A 16,682-nucleotide genomic window follows, 5' to 3' on the forward strand; every position below is an offset into this window, starting at 1 on the left:
CAGTTGTATATATTATTGTATTTTCTTGCATTGTGGAGGAATTAGTTCACCGGATATCCTCAAAAGTTTGCCTTTACCGTTCTCTGCACCTTACTAATTTTTTAAAATTATAAAAGTAATACATGCTTCATATGGAACACAGAAAGGCAATAAAGACACGCATAATCTTATCAGGTAAAAATATTTTATGTCTATTCTTTGCATATAATTTCCCTCTGAATCTTATTAGCGTTTAAAAAATGCCCATGAGACTTCTCAATGGCCAAATGATGTTAAAGGTGAGATGTTACTCACCACGTTCATACGCAAATCAAAGAATCACTGTAGGGTAAGGAAGTTCATAGCTGACAAAGGAAGCTGGGTGCCCAGGATTCTGTGCAGGTAGGTCCACTAACCACATCCTGTTCTGCAGCCGCCTGGGAATTAGGCGGGTGCAGGCGGGGCTTATGATGATTGACAGTGGGGGAGCCACAGCGCTGTCACCAATCAGGGCTCTGCTTTGTTTTCTCTTACCCACTATTCAGAGAGCTCTTCTGGCGAGGCGGTTTTCGAGTCTGACACGCCTACCCCTAATGCAGCCTATCAGTAGAGCCTCGTGCAAAGCGTCCGCGGAGCCCCGCCCCTTCAACCGTGGCCCGTCCCTCCCAAACGCAGTGGGACGTCCCGCCCCTCTGCCGTGGCCCCGCCCCGCCCCTCTGCCGTGGCCCCGCCCCGCCCCTCTGCCGTGGCCCCGCCCCTCCGCCGTGGCCCCGCCCCTCCCCTCCGCCGTGGCTCCGCCCCTCCCCTCTGCGGTGTCCCGCCCCGCGGAGGGAGGGGTGAGTGGCTACTCGCGGGGCTGGAGGTGGGGGCCGCTCCCGCTGGGATCCGGCTCTCCGCGCCTGCCGGCTTCTGTTTGTCCTCTGCGGCGGCGCTGTTGCGGTCGTTCTCGTTGCCTCGGAGCCCGGGGCTGCAGGGGCCAGAGCGAGCACGCCTCCCGCGGCCGCCCAGAGCAGGTAATGGGGCGTCGGGGCTGCAATGCCGAGGGGAGCAGCCGGCCGGGTGCGGGCGGTGGGATCTGCTCCCCCTGCTGCTCTGGCCGGAGGCGGCGGCGGGGACCCGCCATCCGGAGACACCCGCCCGCCTTGGGGCTCCCCCGCCCCCGAAGCCCGCCGGTACCTGGCGGAGGGGCGAGGTGGGGGCGGATCGGGGAGGGGACCCATGGGTGTGGGGCTCGACCTCTGCGGGCGGGACCCCTGGGGACCTCCGCGCCGGGCGGCTGGGCCCAGCGAGGACCTGCAGGTTGGGGGGAGACGCCGCGGAGTTGAGTCAGAGTCGCGCACCCCGAGGAAAGGACCCGCTGATAGTAGCGATAAGCGCTCAATTTAACGAAAAGCCTCTCTCTCTCTCTCTCTCTCTCTCTCTCTCTCTCTCTCTCTCTCTCTCTCTCTCTCTCTCTCTCTCTTTAATTGAGTAGGTATCTCTACTTGGGAAGTGTTAATTACATTTTCTGGAGTCAGGCGCTTAGCAGTGAGCTTTACACGTTAGCATCGCTTACTTCTTTTAAATTAAAAGCTGCCTTTAACGTGAACTAGTTTGAGGCTTTTTCCCCGAGTGACAAGCAGACAGAAGCGGGGTGACTCACCTTTGTCTGCCCTGAAGTGGGGAGCGGCGCGATAGCAACCCGGGGGAGGAATGCTGATGAGGGAGGAATGCCTCTGCAGGTCTGAAAGGCTTGTGGGGTGGAACCTAGTTTCTGTCACTCAGCGGTACCAGTAGAATGACTCCTTTTTTCTCTTGATAATTCTTTATATTTTTAAAATGCTTTTATTGGTGTTTTAAAGAGATAGAGGAAGGGAGAGGTATAGAGAGCTATAGAAACATCCATGGGAGAGAAACATCATCCATCGCTGCCTTCTGCACGCCTCCTACCAGGAATCGAGCCCAAAGCCCGGGTATGTGTCCTGACCGGGAATCGAACCAGTGACCTCGTTTCATGGGCTGACGCTCAACCACCGAGCCACACCAAATCTAATATTTTTAAAAACAGATTTCAAATTTTTTTTTTTTAAATCGCCTCTTTAAAAAACAGGTTTTAGGGATGCACCTGCTACTCATGCAGGGACACTTTGCAGACAAGTCCTAACCAATTACTTGATTTGATTTACTTATAAAGAAGCACTTTGAATCACTCTTACCTTTTCTTTGACGTGTTTAATATATCCTTTTCATCCCCCACTTGTTCACAAAAGCAATGGTGAAGGTCTCCAGGTTTTAGCAATAATGGCCCAGTGAGGACTCTTGAAGCAGTGCCTCCACCGCGGCCCCCCCGCCATCCGCCCCCTCTTCCAGGTGCGCGCTCTTATACATACTAGTTTTTCCATTTAGTTCTTTTAATTGAGAAGCTCAAAGCATGGTGTAAATTTTAGTATCCTCCTGCCCTCCGGGAGGCAGAGAGTATTTATCATGCTTGTTTTACAGATACATAAACTCAATGCCCTAAAGATGAAAGGAGCTCTGCCCCAGGTTACTTGACTCCTGCTCCATATTGTACCTGTAATGGATTTAATCCAGGACCCAGCAAGGTACCCAACATCAAGTAAGCTTCTGCAGACCCATATGATCACATGGATATGAGTCAGAGATGGAGAAGTTTATTTCCCAGTAAAGAAATACTGTCCTTTTCTTTTTCACCGGAGGTTGCAGATAGTCTGGATTACATCACAGAGGTATTTTTCCACACAGGCAAAACCAAACCAAACTAAACTGAGTGGTGCTATGTGAAAATCTTTTATTTTAAATTTCCGGAGGTGTTCCAAATTAGAGAACCTTATTTATATTTGCATCAGTGGACTTCTGCAGTGTTTCTAAATTTGAATTGAATAAACATGCATAAGGCAAATAAAATGAAGTCTAATGTATTTTGGTCACAGTTTATGACTTTGTTTCTGTTAATTTGGTAGGAAGGTTGAAAATGTAAAAATCATTTCTTCCTTAATCAGAATAAATCAAGGAAGGGAGTGTAGTGTTCATGGAGAGTAGTATTAGGTGATTATTTGGGAGGAACCTTTAAAATGATGTCATGGCTTGGGGCACTCCGAATTGTTATATTAAATTTATTAGTCATCAAGAACATGGAAATGTTTTATGAATATCTGAATGAAATAGATTTAATCGTGAAATTATCTCTTGTTTTCGTGGTAAATGCATCTGTTGCATGTACCATGTATGTTTTGACATAATTGACTTATGTAGGATATTAAGCATCCAAGCCCTGTCATCTACCTCTTTTTTTTTTTTTTTCCAACACCAAAGGAAACATTTCCATAAAGAAACCTTTATCATCTGTCAATTTGTATGGAAAATGAGCCCTGTCTTCTGATGGTCATAGCTTTCTTGAAGTGTGGGAAATTGCAAGAAGATTTAGACTTTTTATAAAATAGTTGCTTGTGTTCTTTTTATTTTTTATTTTATTTTATTTATTTATTTATTTATAATATATTTTATTGATTTTTTTTTTTTGCCCCCCTCCTTCCCATACATATATACCCTCCCTCCCCAGAGTTGCTTGTGTTCTTAACATAGTATCTCTGCCCTTTATCAACTCCCACCAGGTGGAGCACTGGGTAATGCTTTTTGGAGAATTCAATCAATTTTTTTTTCTTAGATCATTTCACTGACAAAGGTACAAATGTTCTATAACTGATTCTGCTGAAATTGCACTTCAGAGGAAATTGCAATCAGTAGTTTAAGTCAGTTTTATCAAATGAGATTATTTAGATGGAAGAAAACAACAGCTTCATTTAAAGTGAAGGGAATTGTCGGTAATTTTAGAAATAACTTCTACTAAAAAGCTCTCTGGTTCTTCTTGTGGCCAGGAACCAAGACAAGAATGTGGATTTATTGGTCCTTATCAGGAATGTATAAGTTTTTTTCTTTGAACGCTCATTTATATCTTTCTTATCTCTTAGGAGAGCACGATTATCACCCTGCTTCACTTATGAACCTTGTTGATGGTAGGAGCTGTTCCTCAAGCTTGCTTGTTCCACGGATAGCTTGGTGAGGTTGTTAGAGAAGGGACATGAGAAAACATAGCTGTTGCTTTGATAAGCAGCAGTACCCATTTTAGGCAAACTTGGATATACATGGCTCCAGATTGAGAATTTGAGTTGGGGGAGAAAAGAGGGCTGTTGGTCTAAATATTGATTCGAAAAGAGGTGAGATAGGATGCTGTAAAGGGCTGGTCTAGGTAAGGGCCAAGGACAACTTTAGCACTTTTTGCTGTAGTATATATGGTAAAACCATTTGGTTAATTCTACTCATGAAAAAACTTGCTCTTTGAAAGACAGTGCCTATATGTTTACTGAAAACAGTTTGAATCTTGATAAATATTTCTGAGTGTTGTAAATTTTTTTGGCAAATGGAGGTTTGTTGAAGTGATGTAAAAATCTGGAGTTGAACCATGGATACAAAGTATTATGGAACTGTGGACCAAGATCGTCAAGCTTCTACTGCTGATAATCATAATAGTGTTTTCCTCTTCCTAATACAGCTCTGGTTTAACTGTGGAGATTCTATTGGATCTCTGTGTTCTGTTCATGTTTTGAATCTAGCTCAGTTCCTGGTAAGATCCATCAGTGTACACTTCTTTTTTGGATTGTCTAATCAGAGCACGTGCAGATAAAGTGTTTTATCAAATTTAGGGGAGGAGTTACTATAATGTTGGCAATGAGGAAATGAATTAATGTTATTTTGATATGTTTAGAGGCATTTTGAATAGAATAAAAATTTTGCATTTTGGAATTTTCAAAATGGTGATCATTTGACATGCATGCAATTAAGTTGAATATGAAAATTTTAGACTAGTGACTCTCAAACTTTAGCTTGCCTCCCAATCACCTGGAGGGCACTTTAAAAGTTAGCTTGCACCCTAACTGGTTTGGCTCAGTGGATAGAGGGTTGGCCTGTGGACTCAGGGGTCCCAGGTTTGAATCCGGTCAAGGGCATGCACCTTGGTTTCGGGCACATCCCCAGTAGGGAGGGTGCAGGAGGCAGCTGATCGATGTTTCTCTCTCATTGATGTTTCTAACTCTTCCTCTCCCTTACTCTCTGTAAAAAATCAATAAAACATATTTTTTTAAAAAATAAATAAAAGTTGCTAATTCAGTAGGTCTGGGGGTGGGCCCTGATATTTTGCATTTTTAATACATTCCCAGGTAACAGTGATGGTGCAGGGACCACCCTTTGGAAACCACTGAGAAGAGTTGAGGGGGAATTCGAGTGCAGTGGTTAAAAACTTAGGCTTTGAAGTTTGAAAGGTCTGGATTTGAATCCCTGCTCTGCCACTTACTAAATCTTTGGCTTCAGGCAAGTTGTTTTTACCTGATTTCTCATTTCTTTCTTCTTCTTTTAAAATTTATCTTTATGTTGAAAGTATTACAGATGTCCCCTTTTTGTTTTCTCATTTCTAAAGGGGGAATAATTAGTATTATGTTGCTGTGAGTATTGAGTGAAAACAAATGTGCACAAAAGCTTCTAGAACAGTGCCTGGAAGGTTGCAAACATGCCCAAAATGTTGGCTTTTAATCATAAAAATCAATGAATGTATGAAAAAAATAGGATCGAGAATCTGGAAAGATACATGAGTACTCAATTTCTACTTATCAAATGAAGCAAAAGTTGGTGGATCCTAGTAATTTTCCGGAAACATTTTTTAGAGACATAGAATATTTACATGCGTGGTGCCTTCCCCCCCTAAAAAGCATGAATTCTGTGGTCAAAATGAGTTGGATTCGTGCAGTAATCATTGTAGTCCACACTTTATATAACAGGAGCTTTAAATATTGTTCCTGAGAGTTTCGTTGCAGGAAATACCTAAAAGTCATCTTTAGAACATAGTATATCACCCGTGATATTGGATGACTCTGAATCCAGTTCTTGGAGATGTCTTTGCTTAGCTTGTTGAATGCCTGGTTAATTATCTTTTCTTTAAAATTGATTTTGAGAGAGAGAACCAGAGAGAAGGAGATAAGAGACTGAAAGATAGATAGGGATAAGAGAAAAGAGAAACATAGGTTTGTTGTTCCACTTATTTGTGCATTCATTGGTTGCTTCTTGTATGTGCCTTGACTGAAATGGAACTGGCAACGTTGGCACATCAGGACGATGCCCCAACCAACTGAGCTACCCAGCCCGGGCAATGCCTGGTTAATTTTCTTTCTGCTCATCTGAGTGCCAACTCCTTGTTGGCAATCCTCTGAAAAGTTGCACCCCTCCTTCCCACTATTCCTATCACAACCACTCATATATCTGTTGTGGTCCTATTACACTCTTATCATAATTTTGTTGAATGTTTATTGTTTCCTTGGCTAGAAGGTAAACTCTGTGGGCAAGGACCTGATCTTGGCTATTGTGTTCCCAACATAGTACTTTGTTTAGAGGAACTTAATACACATTGAAGGAATGTATGAGGTGGGGACCCCCTGTTGTGTGCCCTCTCCCCACCCCCAAAAATCAGATGTGCAGACTTAAGTGGATGCTGAATTTGTTAGATAAGACAAGGGTATCATGTTTGGGCATTTCTTAATGCTATTCTTTACATGTTAAAATATAGCACAGTATTTTGCAGACCAGCTGTAAACAGAATGAGGTTGACAGAAACTTAACCCATAAACATAGCCACCTGCAATGTAATTGACTAAATCGTGTAGAGAAGCAATGGCTAAGCTTCCCTTTTGCTTGCTGTTAATAAAAGGAAATTATTTCATTCTTGAATAGAGCAGCCCAAGCTAGAGTACCCCAAGTGGTGAACCCGTTAAGATAGGTAACAAGGTCATGGCCCACTGTCATTATTGGTACATGGAAAGCCTGTCATTTTATTGTATCTTTGACCTTAATCTCCTATCCACATTCATGTTCCTTCTTCCCTGCCCAGGACCCTCTCAGATATATACGTGATTTCATCAAGTACTGCCTGAGTATTGGAATGGCTGTGCTAGTTTACATTCTTGCCTGCTGTTATTCTCACACTCTTACTGGCACTTGCTATTTTCTGACCTTATCATTTTTTCCCCAATCTGATGTACCAGATGGAGTGATGTTACTGTTCTTATTTGCAGTTCTCTGATTACTAATGCAATTGAGTATCCTATCATATATTTATTAGCTGTGTTGGTTTCTCTTTGTGTGAATTGGCATTTAAAAAATACATTTTATTATTATTTTTTACAAAGAGGAAGGGAGCGGGATAGAAAGTTAGAAACCCAGATGAGAGAGAAACATCGATCAGCTGCTTCCCACACACACCCTACTGGGGATGTGCCCGCAACCAAGGCACATGTCCCCCACTGGAATCCAGCCTTCAATCCACAGGCCCACGCTCTATCCACTGAGCCAAACCTGTTAGGGCTGAATTGGCATTTTTATGTTTTTTTTTTTTTTGCCTCTTGTAGCATAGATAGTGGCCTCTTGATAACTTTAGTACCTTAAAGGGAATTCATCTTGGTGTATTCATGGTTGATGTATCTAAGTGGTTAGAGCATTGACTTGTGTACCTATGGATCTCGGGTTTGATTACTGATATGTCTCTCTCACATTGATGTTCTCTCCGTCTTTCCTTCTCCCTTCTTGCTCCCTTCCAGTCTCTAAAAATCAATGGAAAAAAGTATTCTTGGATGAGGATAAAAAAAAAAAAAAAGAATTCATCTTTAGTTCACCTTTAATTGGAAGATTTCATTTTTTACATTGTATTTTTTTATTTTTATTGTGACTTCTTTGGCTTTGAAAACTTGAGAAATAAGCAAAGACTTCTCTTCTTAGTCTTGGTAAGGTGGCTGTCACTGATGGTATGTAGTTCTTAATTCCAAACAGTTAGAGTTGTGTATATTGAGGTTTTTAAATTAAAAATTTGAATTATTTTTGTTACGCTTTTCCAAAGTAAGTTATGTGTAAAGACTTTGGTTAGTTGAAAGCCATCATATGTCTGGAAAAGGAAAGTGAAAATTGTGCAACTTGAACTATGAATTTAAAAAATGTATTGAAGTATATTCTACCTGGAAAAATGCATATCCTACATACAGATATAGTAAGGATGCATATATCCTAAGTGTGCAGCTCACTGAATTTTCACAAATCAGACACACTTTTGTAACCAGACTCAGATGAAGAGACAGAATATGAAGAGGCAGGACCCCAGAGACCACCCTTATGCTCATTTCCGTGACCCCACGTTGTAACAGCTGGAATAAAAGTGGTGGTTGTTCCTGGTCTTGGTCTGTCATTTGATTCCCCAATTGGGCTCCCAAATTTTGGTGTTTTGTTTCAAGGGGAAATCAAAGAAAAAGGCCATGTCCAAAAGCTCAATTGAGTAAGTACAGCTTTGACCTGTGAACTCCAAACATTGGTGATGTGGTTTTCAAACTTTTGATTTTAGTGCTACTTCACACTCCTGAAAATTATTAAAGATTGTTATTTATGTTGGGTTAGATCTTTCAATATTTTCTGAATTAGAAATTAAGACTGGAAAAATTAGAGTATTCATTAAAAAAGAACAATCTCATTATTTGTAAACATAAATAACAATTCTTTATGGAGAAAGAGCTATAGTATTAAAGTATTCGTAGAGTGACATTGTTTTACATTTTGTAACTTTTTAAAGTGTCTGGCTTAATAGAAGACAGCTGGATTCTTAAATTGGTTTCTGCATTCAAACTGTTATTTATTGTTTGGCTGAAATAAATGAAGAAAGTCCACCTTATAAAGACCTTCATTTGGAAAAACAAATTCTTATTACAATTGGCCTTGAAATTATAATTAAATAAGCATTTGTTTTTTTAATGGCATTTTTTAAAGATAATTGTGGATATTCTCTTTGATATTACACCAAAACTCTGCAAGTGACAATTTTGTAAAGTTGCAGAGTGGAATCTGAATGCATATCAATAAATTCGTCTCACTATGTTACATTTAAATCTACTGGTCTGTCTTGCACTTTGACTCTTTATACACATGCATGATTTTGAAATTATTGATTCACAGAATTACATAAATCTTTCAAATGTTGGCTCATTTCATGGTACCATTTGAAAAAAATCACTAGTGACCCCGTTAGAATTTTTTTTAAATCCTCACCTAAGGATATTTTTCCCATTGATTTTTTTTTTTTTTTAAGAGAGTGGAAGGGAGTGATGAGGGGGGGAGAAAGAGGGAAAGAGAAACATGGAAGTGAGAGATACATCGATTAGTTGCCTCCCATATTTCCTGTGAGTAGTGATCAGATCTTGATTTGACTGTTTCTATTTTTTGGTAAAACTGCTTCAAAGGTGGTGACATGTACCCTTAGTTGCAGTCATGGAATGTTGATTGTCTCTCTTTTCTTGTGATGTTCATGGCCATTGACCCATTATCCATTGTCTAGATCCATATTTTATGAGGTTTTACAAAATGATGACATTTTAATTATAATTTTTATTAGAATATATAATATCTATTGTAATCCTCACCTGAGGATATTTTTCCCATTGATTTTTAGAGAGAATTGAAGGGAGGAGGTAAGGAGAGACATGCCCTTGACAGGGAAATGAAACCTGAGACCCTTCTGTGCAAGGGTCTGCACTCTAACCATTAGCAACACTGGCCAGGGCGAGAATATCTTTTTTAAGGAGAAAATATGTTATTTGAGATTAAGTTAGTATAGAAAAGGCCGGTTAAATGTTTGATTAAAAAAAAAAAATCAGTTTCAACGTGATGAGACTATAGGACAAGTCTGTTCAGGATGAATAAACTTTTCTTTTTTGGGGGTGCTTTTATTGGACCCCTTTCAGCCTGGGACTCTTCACAGCATCCTGCTGCTGCTGCCCACCCTCCAGCTTTGTTCAGTGGCCTGTGGGAAGGAGGGAGGGTGGGCAGGAGCTTGGGGCTAGAGACAGATCATCAGCTCTCCCTGACTTCATAGAGCTGGCTCAAGGGCTGCCAGGCCAGTGCCCCACAAATCCAAGGCACTGGGGACAGCCCCTCACAACCAGTCTCAGCCAGCTAAGTGTCCAACGTGTGCCCATTGCCCAGCCTCCCAACTGCCCAGTCCCATGGGCCATGAATGGGGATTGTCCTGGGTCTCTGAGCCACCCATTCTACTGCTGCAGACACTTTTGAGCCACCTGCCATTCGTTCTGGTCTCTGAGCCACCCATTCTACTGCTGCAGACACTTTTGAGCCACCTGCCGTTCGCTCTAGTCCAGCATCTCCATGTTGTTGCAAATGTTCATCCTTCCAGGGGGGAAGTGTTTTTCCAGCGTGGAGTTGGGTTTCACCCGCTTGCTGGCCTGATCCCACATACCCTGCCATTGGCTCAGGGGCAGGCCTGCCAGCATGTCCTGGGGATGGGTGCAGACCAGGCCAACTCAGTTCTTCAGTTAAGCCCATGAGTTTTTAGGCAGTAATCAGAACCTATCTTACCCTAGCCACTCGTTCAAGACAGGGCCACAACGTGGGGGCACTAGCGGCTACGGGGTGCATGGAAGTCAGTGGTCAGGGTAGGGACTGGGGGCCATGCATGCCAATGAGAGAAACAAGCTCCCCCACACGGGGTAGCCCGTCTCCCCTCCCCTCCATGGTTTCTCTGCGCCCCTCCATTGTTTTCTTGCACTAGTTTTTGTCAATAAGTCAAAAGGAAACTGTTAATAGAAAAATCCTTTTGTCCTATTTTGGAAGTAGGTTAAATAATTTGAAAAAAAATTATGGTGGATATATCTTGGTTTTATTAAAGAAATTGGAATTAAAAAAATAAACCAGGATTTTTTTCTTGCCTCTAGACTCTAGATTTATTGCATGTAATTATCCTTTTTTTGTAGCTTACATTGCATTCTGAGAGCAGACTTGAGAATATATAAGGTGTTTTTGACTTCAAGGTGCTTATAGTGTAATAAAATAGGTGAAAAATTGACCTTTATTTTATATGTTTATTACTGGCATTCTATGGGTTGAATGATAAAAGTAATATTTATTACAGCATTTTCCCTGCTTTAAAATTTACAATGTTGGAAAAATTTATAATGGTGGAAAGTAAAGCTTTCTTTGGATTAAAGGAAAGCAGTAGGTGAAACTGATTTGGGGGAACAAGTCAAGTGGAAGTAGGCTATCTGTTGGATTAGTGTGATAGAAAAAGGGAAAGCAGTCATTGAACCACAGGCCTGGCACCCTCATTTCCTGCTAGGATGACTGACTGAAAACAGGTCCTTCTGCTTCAGGACAGACCTGTTTTAAGCCACTCCTCCCTCCCTCCCTGAATTCCTTCTCATAATTTGAGTGATCGCTGAATACATAGTACTTAGTACCCAGACAATAAAAGCTATGTAAACATCTGTGCATATTTGTGATACCCCTACTGGGGACTGGTTAACGGGATGATCAGCAGTAGTATTCTCCTAACATGGGTTTCCCAATACTCTTCCTTTCCTGTGTATTTCAGAATGGTATCTCTTCAGTAAAGCACTTTACTTCATTATTGGGCCACATACTATTAAACTGACCACCGAGATCTGTTCAGTTATTTTTCAGTGTCTTAACACTTAATAAATGATAACTGAAGTGATTTTGAATGTTGTTGTTCTTTTTTTTTTTTTTTTAAATTGATTTCAGAGAGGATGGGAAGGAAAGAGAGAGAAAGAGAAACATCAGTGATGAGAGAGAATCATTGATTGGCTGCCTCCTGCATACCCCCTATGGGGATTGAGCCTGCTACTCCGGCATGTGGCCTTGATCAGAATCGAACCCAGGACCCTCAGTCCTCAGGCTGACGTTCTATCCAATGAGCCAAACCAGCTAGGGCTGGCTGTTGTTCTTGGGTTTCTAATCTCCACAGGAGTCTAGAACTGAGGAATTAAATTTCCCTTACTTTCACATATGAAACTTAAAATATCCTAGGGAGCCAGTGAATAATATAGTAAGACTGCTTATCATGATAGATGTTTTTCTGCCTGAGAATAATATAGGGCTTAATAAAAGCTTTGGAGTGCTATAACAGATGGGAAGAAGCTGGAGTTTATAGAAAATAACTACCATTTGTTGACTCCCTACTGTACGCCAGGCACTGTGTGTGCATAGATACTCATGTTTAATTCTCATGGCAGCCCTTTGGGTATTGTCACTTGACAAATGGAGCAAACCAAGCGTAGCGAAGTTAAACACTTTGCACTGAGTCATATGACTCTGAAGTGGTAAAGCCACGATTCAGACCCAGGCTGCTCATTCTCCTTACGTCAGAGGCCAGGGTGGGAGACAATTAGATGATTCGAATTCATATTGGAATTTTTTCTCTTTTACATATCTTCAGTTTTTCTTTCTTTGGCTCCCCATCTTAATCTAGACAGGCACAAGTCTCACATACTTTTGTCAGTGCTCAGAAATTTTTCCAGTGCAGTGTCCCCCCACCAAGGACAGAAGTTTGCCCAGGAAAAGTCTGAGGGCACATCAAAAGTAGCCCTCTGTAAGCATAAAATAGTTCCTAAATTTTATGTTTAATCCAACAGGTTAAAAATCAGTTTCCATTGTGGAAAATTGACACTCCAGAAAAATATGTCATTTTCATGCCTACCCTTGAAATTCCACAATATACCTTAGTTTGGGACACAAGTCTATAGGACTTTTTAGTGATATTGTGATCAAACCTAGAGTTTAGATAATTCCATGTGTTGGTAGTGTGGGAGTCAGTTGGCAAGGAGGTTGTTGACATAGTACAGATGGACAAAGGTTAAGGGGTAGAACTGAAGATAGGAGGTGGTGGGGCAGGAATAGATTTCGTAGAGAAATGGGGCAAAAGATGGAGTAGATTTGGTAACTGGATATTGGAGAGCAAACTGTTTCTCAGACAGTTTGCTTCCTTCTTGGTTTCTGCCACTGGCTTTTCTTCTTGCTCCTGTCCCATAACATTGGGAGTATCTTAAATCCTGACTCATTTATTCAGGATCTCATTCTCCAAAGTTAGTTCCCTGTCCCATTGGCTAGGAATTGAGCCATGAACCTTTGGTGCACGGGCCAACGGTCCAACCACAGAACCACACTGACCAGGGGTATAGTACTTTTTTTATATCTTTTTTTTAAAAAAAAATATATATATATATTTTTTATTGATATTTTACAGAGAGAAAGAGAGAGGAATAGAGAGTTAGAAACATCGATGAGAGAGAATCATCGATCGGCTGCCTCTTGCACACCCCCTACTGGGGATGTGCCCACAACCAATGTACATACCCTTGACCGGAATCGAACCCGGGACCTTTCACTCCACAGGCTGATGCTCTATCCACTGAGCCAAACCGGTTTCGGCCTTTTTTATATCTTATTCCTAAAACTATCAAGTCTAGAGTTGGAGCATAGTAATATTTTCTTTTTATTTATCTTTGTCCTCTTAGTTTAAGGGGTCTTAGCAGTTGCTAAATTGAATCTCTCTTTTTTAAAAATCCTCACCCAAGGATATTTCTTCCATTAATTTCTAGAGAGAGTGGAAGGAAGGGAGGAAGGAGGAGGAGGAGGAGGAAAGAAAGAGAAACATTGATGTGAGAGACATATCGATTGGTTGCATCCTGCACTTACCCCCACCATGGCTGGGAACCTGCAACCGAGGTACATACCCTTGACTAGGAATCGAACCTGAAAACCTTTCATGTGAAGGTGGAAGTTCTAATCACCGAGTTAAACCAGCCAGGGCTGAGTCTCTTGTTGGTTAAAAAACAAACAAGATGCATGAGCCTGCATTCCCTTGTTCTCTTTAATCCGCTTTGCCTAGGAAATGGCCCTTGTGAGGCCTGTTGTGTTGGGGCCCAGTGAGGAAGCTTTTGACCTGTTCACATATCTCATTTTACATATTCTACTTGCTTTGTTCATGACAGTACAGTTGTCTCCCTTCATCCGTGGTTTCACTTCCTGAGGTTTCTGTACATGCAGTCAACTGTGGCCCAAAAATATTAAATGGAAAAGTCCAGATATGAACAATTCACAGATTTAAATTGTCCATCATTCTCAATAGGAGCATGAAATCTTACACTTTCCTGCTCCGTCTTCCCCAGGTCTTGAATTATCCCTTTGTTCAGCATCTCCACTGTGTACATTCCCTGACCGTAGATATATTATATATGTATAAGAAAAAAACAACATATATAGGGTTTGGTACTATCTGAGTTTTCAGGCATCCACTGGGGATCTTGGAACATATCCCTGGCAGATAAGCAGGGAACTAATAGTGTAGGCTTGATTTTTTTTTTAATTTTATTTGATGGTGAGGACATTTTTTAAGACTAAGAAATTTAGAGAAGAAATAATTAATACCGGTATCTTTGAGGGTTAGGGTTTTACTCTTGTTTTTATACCCTTTTATAAATAATCATTTATACCGCATGGTATCCATATGGTATAAATGATTATTGAATGAATGTGTGGTTTTCTTAAAGAGCACACTGAGCCCTGGCCAGAGTGGCTCAGTGGATAGATCGTCTGTTCAGGAATGGAAGGGTTGCCTGTTCAGTTGCAGGTTCGATCCCCTGCTCTGTTAGGGGCATGTGCAGGAGGCAACCAATTGATGTGTCTTTTTCACATGGATGTTTCTCTGTCCTTTGTCTTTCCCCCCCTTCTCTTCCTCCTTTCTACTCTCTGGAAAAAAATATCCTTGGGAGAGGATTAGCAAAAAAAAAAAAAAAAATTTTTTTAGAAAAAGGCATTGGGGTTAGCAACAACTAACCCAAAAGACTCATTCCGAGGTTCACTTCTTGGAGGAAAAGGAGCCACTGTGCAGCAGAATGTCCCTGCTGGTGGCTGCCTTTGGAGGACAGGGTTGTCAGGCAATGGGGATAACGATTGGGAGTGGGAGAGAAGACATTGGGTTATTCAGAATTGCCTTTAGTAGCTTTTTCCTCCTGGAATCTTCCTCTTCGCCTCCTTAGGAGATAGTGAGGCTACTGACCTTTCCTAGTTGAGAACTTATCCATAGTAAAGCCCCTCTCTATAGATGAGTTTCTGGATTCAAACCAGAGTTTAGATTTGCTAATTAGGCCATTCTATTTCAAGAAATATGTTAGGAGTTTAAAATAGTATTGGCTTCTTGGTGAAGAAGTTATTTTCACCCTGCCCACCCTACTGTTATTCAGTCAACTTATGCCAGTTATGGTCTATGTGAGAATAATTTTCATTAGGTGAGAAATTTTGCCCCCCCCCCCCACTTTTTTTTTTTTTTTTTTTAACTTGGGCAACATTTCAAAAATATTGAATGACAAAGAGAACAAATAAAACACCATATGACCTTTATCCCAAATTAACACATGTTAATATGGCATATTTGTTTTAGATTTTTTTTTAGTTAGTGAAAGAAACCATTGTAGATAAGGTTGAAGTATATTTTCTTTCCAATTCTATTTCCCTTTCTTCCCCACATGCAATTGCTAGTATGAATTTGTGTATATCCTCCAATTTTTCTCTAAATGTGTTTTTGCATATGGTATGTGTATAATTTTAAGGATATATACAGTGTTAAAGGATTATTCACATAAATGATACGCTGCATGTGTCATTCTGTTAATTTTTAAGAAATTGTGTGTTTTGACAATATCTATCCATGTAGATATAGACTAGATGACATTTTCAGTTGTCATATTTTGTATTGTCTGCAGATGTCTTCATTATGTGCCTGATTGCTGATGTAAATCCATCGTTGGTTTCTGACATTTAATAAAAATCCTTATTTGTTTCTATGTCTTAAATTGCTTAGAATTTTAAAAATTGACGCTGTTAAGTTGAAAGCCTAATTTTGGCTAAATTACTATATGTATTTTAGCAGGCAATCTCAATATCTTGTCTCTCAAAAAATGCTACCAAACAATTATGATGGGTGTGGAATGGTTTGCAAGGGATGTGAGTAGGTGGCAGGGAATTTTTGTCTTGAACTAACATGCAGAAGTGTTTTTGCTGCTTTTGTAATGTGTTACTGTGTGGAAAAGTGTTATGTTATTAAAAGTTCTTTTGGGGGCGGATAACAGTTATTAGTTTTCTGTATTAAAGCCTTATCCCTTTGGTTTAAGAAAAATAAAATTAGTACAATATTAATCCAGTCCTGTTCTTCTAATCAAGCTTTGGTCTCATTGCTCCCACTGTCTGGACATTTTCATTTGGATATCTCATCTTGACTTCATTCAAAGATCTTAAAGTGGAAAAGCAGGTCCACTGTTCATGTCTTTTCATATCTAAGATTAGGAACTGTGGAGTCATATTTGAATCCTAACACCTCTTTAACATTTTACCTGTAGACCTGCTTCCCCCCCTTGTCATTCTACTTCATTGTCATCATTCTAGTATAAATAAAATTATCTCTGACCCAGGCTTTACTGTAGCTGCTGCCTTGGTGAACATGCAGCCATCAATTTACCCCGTATTCTGTTATCAAATTTTAAAATATCACTTGCATCACATTCCTTTCAAAGAAGACTTTCCCCTGCGGACTTTAAGGGGTCTGAAGTTAATATACTCGGACCCCAGTTCTGCCACTTACCAACTATCTGTGTGACCCTGAATTAGTTAGAAATGTTTCTGAGTTTTGCTTAACGTCAGAGAATATTTTATAGACATCAATATATATATGAGAGAGAGAGAGAGAGAGAGAGAGAGAGAGAGAGAGAGAGAGAGAGAGGAAATATGCAAATTAGCCGGGATGCCTTAAGGAGGAGTTG

At 40.7% G+C, this 16,682-nt stretch overlaps 1 protein-coding gene across 2 annotated transcripts in view; it reads left to right on the forward strand.

Moving 5' to 3' along the window:
* The first annotated feature begins 825 nt into the window (after window positions 1-825).
* Window positions 826-16,682, forward strand: part of MPP7 (MAGUK p55 scaffold protein 7) — a 228,545-nt gene continuing 212,688 nt past the window's right edge. For both annotated transcript variants that reach the window (XM_084876093.1, XM_084876092.1), the window contains exon 1: window positions 826-992. The gene's annotated coding sequence lies outside the window, so the exon portion shown is untranslated. The remainder of the gene's footprint in view (window positions 993-16,682) is intronic.

Source organism: Pipistrellus hanaki (genome assembly GCF_964339955.1).
Source record: "Pipistrellus hanaki genome assembly, chromosome: 1".
In the NCBI taxonomy this organism is placed as follows: domain Eukaryota; kingdom Metazoa; phylum Chordata; class Mammalia; order Chiroptera; family Vespertilionidae; genus Pipistrellus; species Pipistrellus hanaki.